At 45.3% G+C, this 4,510-nt stretch overlaps 1 pseudogene across 1 annotated transcript; it reads left to right on the top strand.

Annotated features, from left to right (window-relative positions):
* The first annotated feature begins 283 nt into the window (after positions 1-283).
* LOC101585530 lies at positions 284-4,208 on the top strand (annotated as a pseudogene). Its single transcript, XR_001117317.2, has 2 exons — positions 284-305; positions 3,459-4,208. The product of XR_001117317.2 is annotated as a ras-related protein Rab-43 pseudogene (transcript).
* The last annotated feature ends 302 nt before the right edge of the window (positions 4,209-4,510 follow it).

The following is a 4,510-nucleotide window of genomic DNA, read 5'->3' as shown; positions in this document are numbered from 1 at the left end:
ATGTGAGTATAGCTTAACCCAGTAATAGAGAGTAAAGGCAAAAGTGGGTTTCAATATTTTTATATTTGTTAAAAACTTGCTAGGAGTATCTTAATATCTCTTGTAAAAGCACTATACAATTTTTCAGCTGATCAATATTTTGTCAGTGTTCTGATACTCCTTTATTTTAAAATTGAAGAAACAGAAAATATGTATGGTTTGTTCAAACTTTTCACAAATAATTAGTGCAGGAGTTAAGATTCAAACCCTGCTTCACCACCTACTCAAGGATTCTCTTACCATTATGCCGGCTAAAGAGTCCATTGGTGAGTATTTATCCTCCCTGCAGCAAACAGCTGCTTTACTCACCACATAAGTCATGATCTAAGTAAATATAAAAAGAAAAGAAAAAATAAAGACCCAAATGTAAATGTATTATATGAGGGATTTTCTCTTAAAGACAACCAGGAAGGAGAAGTAAGAGTCACAAATTAAATCCTATCACTTTCTTACTTAAAACGCTTCAGTGGCTTGCAGAGCTCTGATGATGAGACCTGAATTCCACCCTGGCCTTCCAGGCTCTGGCCCAGGACCTGTGCCTGCACAGCACTTCACAGACCCTTCTCCTCAGTCACCGCAAGTCTAGATCAGCAGGCTTCTTCTAGTTAATAGTGGTAGTTCATTACCATCTCCCTTCCGAAACTATAAACCCAGTTCTTGTCTCTCTTGTGCAGCTTATCCATGTGCATTACTCAGGGCATATAAATAGTGTTCCGTAAGTGCTTGTGGAATAAATGAATAAATCCATATATGTAAAAATGCTTGGAAATTTTCCAGGATACAAACCAATAGTAAAATTCTAGATGTTTCTTCTATTTATTTCTTACTACATTTCAAATCTGACTCTTGTATATCACTTCAAAGGGAGAGATTTATAGCATAAAGTAGCATGCATTACTCTCTACAGTCACATCTGGATTAGTCAGGGTAATTAAAAATGAACTAACACTATCACTACTTCATCTCCTATACTAACAAAACTAAGCATTCTTAAATCCATCATTTGTTGAAGGAACAGAGGGCTATTTGTTGTACCAGTGAAGAAAGACCAAAGGCATTAGCAGTTTAATTCCTTTCATTCCCCCTCCCTGCTGTAGCCAGGGTACTCTTAGTTCACATGCAGTCCTCTGCTGGGGACAGATGGGTACAATGGAAGATATGATGTCACTGTTCCCTCTCTGAGCATAATTTGATTGAGCTGAATTTCTGCCAAGTGTCCTCTCCAGGGACTATAAAAGGGACCTCAGGACATTATCCAAACAGAAAATCTGGGACATCTGAATCTTTCATCCCGATGGAAGCTCAGTTTTTCCACAGTGAGCCCCACGTCCTCCTCACTTTCAGAGTGAGCTAAGCTCTCCACTGGCTTGTCTCTCCGAGCGCTGCTCCATCAGGAGCTCAGCTTGCCGCTTTCATGTGTATACATTGATAAGTGTATGATCTGGGAAGAAAGCATCTGCTGCTTTACCTCTGGAGAGGTCATGTGAATTAAGATAGTTTAATGGACCTGATACATTGACTAGCAGAACATCATTTTTTATCTATATATATATATTTTTTTTTTAAAGAACAAATAAGATCTTAAACTGAAGCAAAAGTGTTGTGTATTTATGTGCTCAGTCCCTGAGGATGGAGATACGATGTATGACTGCATGTGTGTGTGTAAAACTCTTTACACTCTAACTCAAAGAGACTAAGTCAATACTAAAGACAACAAAATGAAGCAACAAAAGAGAAAGAAGATTATGGGGCCAAGGAGGAGGGTAGGTCACGTGAGGAGACAGTTGGGTGATTTTTGAGGAGACTCCATGAGGGAGCAGTCCATGCAAACCTGTTGAAATGGCCATCCACGCTTAGAGAGCAACAAAGCGCAAGCGCACCCGGGTGGAAGCCCACGAGTCGACCGCGCTGGCATTTCTGCCTTCCAGCTGACCTGGAGTCTGACTCGGCTGATCGTGGAGGCACCGCCTTCCCAGCTGAGCTCTTCTCAAAGACAGTGCCACTCGGCCCTGCAGCGCACCTCTCCCAGCCAGCCTACAAGAGCAGTGGGGAGAAACTATGGTAAACTTCACTTACTGAAATAACCATAGCTAAATTTTCATAAACAAGGTTTCCTTGAAGTAAGACATCTATCCCTGTTTGCTGCAGTGAAACATAAAATTTTAGCAATGGCACAGACCTCAGATTTTTTTGCATCAAATGTCTCTTTTTAGATCAATACAGTGAGCTAAGAGAATTATTCAAGGTCAGGTAGTGAGGTAACAGAAGAGTTAGACACTGAAACAGAACTACTGCTCCTTGACATACCTGCCTTTTCAGCACATCACATTTTCTCTTGGAGTTTCTACTTTAAAAGAGGTGATTAAAACCTTGAAATGATGTCTATTGCATGAATTTATAGCTAACCTCCTTTAAATCTAATATATTTGTGCTTTCTTATATTAAAAATATTGTACAATATTATTAGAAATAAGCTCTATGCTCGGCCTGGTGGCATAGGCCTATAATCACAGCCCTGTGAGTTTGAGGCCAGCCTGGGAATACATAGTGAGTTCAAAACTAGTCTAGACTACATAGAAAAATTGTGTCATTAAAAAAAAAAAAAAAAAAAAAAGAACAGAAAGAAATGGGCTGTAAAACGCTTTTTAAACCACTGAAAGAATCATCATGCAAAAGATGGGATGTGAGAGGTCCCAGAACTTAATGTTAAAATCTAATAAAGCCAATAAGATGATGTTGATTAAAATATCTGTCCATGATGTTTGTATTAAGAAGAACACACTGTAGTGTTAATCTTTCATGTATAAATCACTTATATTTTCCAAAAATTGTTAATAACTTTGTTTGGTTAATTATTTGGTTACTTCTTTGGTGCTGAAATGTCGGTTCTATGAGAGCAAGGTGCTCACCCATCTCGCTCCTCTCCGTATCCCAGGAAATACATAGTCCCTGGGAATCAGCAGAAAGCATTAACTTGTGGAGTGAATGAATATTTAACTGACTTTGAAAAGCCTGAAAGGAGGCCTGAGAAGCAGAGGGAACGCATGGCTGAGGCCTGGAAGCATGTGAGGACCTGAGATGTTTGAGGGTAGCAAGGCCTGGGGTTCCTGGGCAGAAAGTGACAAAAAAGGATGCGCACTTTATGTGGGAGAGCAGGGGGAGCTCATGTGATCCTCTACATGGAGAGAGGTCCAGGCTCCATTCCAGAAGCCCAGGAGGCTTTTGGGGATCACTGACAAGAACAGTAACAGGCACAGGTCTCGAGTTTAGAAAAGCCTTAGCCAGCCTGAAGGGAGCTGAGCGCAGACCACAGGCAGACGCGGAGGGTTGTGGAGAGTCGGGCCGGGTCGAGCCGCTTTGGGCCAGGCGAGGCGGGCAGGGATGAGCCCCAAGGCTCCGGGCTGGCCGGGGTGGGGCAGAGGCACGGACAGCGGCCTGCACCAGTTCAGCTGTCGCCTCGACTCGACGTCGCGACAGGGCCAGTGGGCTGGAGCGCACGGAGCCCAAGCCAGGGGCAGCGTGCGGAGCTATAGCGGGGCCCAGGCAGGGGGACCCGGACGAGCACTATGACTTCCTGTTCAAGCTGGTGCTGGTGGGCTACGCGAGCGTGGGCAAGACGTACGTGGTGCAGCGCTTCAAGACTGGCGCCTTCTCGGAGCGCCAGGGCAGCACTATCAGCGTGGTCTTCACCATGAAGATGCTGGAGATCCAGGGCAAGAGGGTCAAGCTGCAGATCTGGGACACAACTGGCCAGGAACGGTTCCACACCGTTACCCAGAGCTACTACTGCAGTGCCAATGGGGCCATCCTTGCCTACGACATCACGAAGAGGAGCACCTTCCTATCAGTGCCCCATTGGATTGAGGATGTGAGAAAGTACGCGGGCTCCAGCATTGTACAGCTGCTGATTGGGAACAAGTCTGACCTGGCTGAGCTTCAGGAGGTCCAGCTGGCTGAGTCACAGAGCCTGGCTGAGCACTATGACATCTTGTGTGCCACTGAGACATCTGCCAAGGACTCAAGCAATGTGGAGGAGGCCTTTGTGCAGGTTGCCACTGAGCTCATCATGAGACATGGAGGCCCCATGTTCAGCGAGAAAAGCACCTACCTCGTCCAACTGGATAGCAAGGACATTGAGGAGAGCTGGGGCTGTGGGTGCTGATGGGCATGGCTGGGCTTCCTCCTTCTCTTGGGCTCTGCACTGGAAGGAGATGCTGGGAAGGAGGAGCCAGACTTCCTGCAGTGCCTGGTGGCTGGGACAGTAAGCTGTGTGTTCTCCATATTCTAGGAATGCCCTGCACCTTTCTGACCCCAGGATGAGATGGGTTGCCCCATGCCACCTTCTCCTTTGCCCAATGAATTTGACTTTGCAGCTGGTACCCAGATTATGCCAGGTTCTTGGGTTCTCTGTCTACAGTCTAGTGAGCAGGCGCTAGCTGGACCGGTTCTTGAGTGCAGCCTGGTGTTGATT

Source organism: Octodon degus, unplaced genomic scaffold (genome assembly GCF_000260255.1).
Source record: "Octodon degus isolate 3935 unplaced genomic scaffold, OctDeg1.0 scaffold00152, whole genome shotgun sequence".
Taxonomy (NCBI): Eukaryota; Metazoa; Chordata; class Mammalia; order Rodentia; family Octodontidae; genus Octodon; species Octodon degus.
The sequence above is the reverse complement of the archived record's forward strand: the minus strand, read 5'-3'. Positions and strand labels throughout refer to the sequence as shown.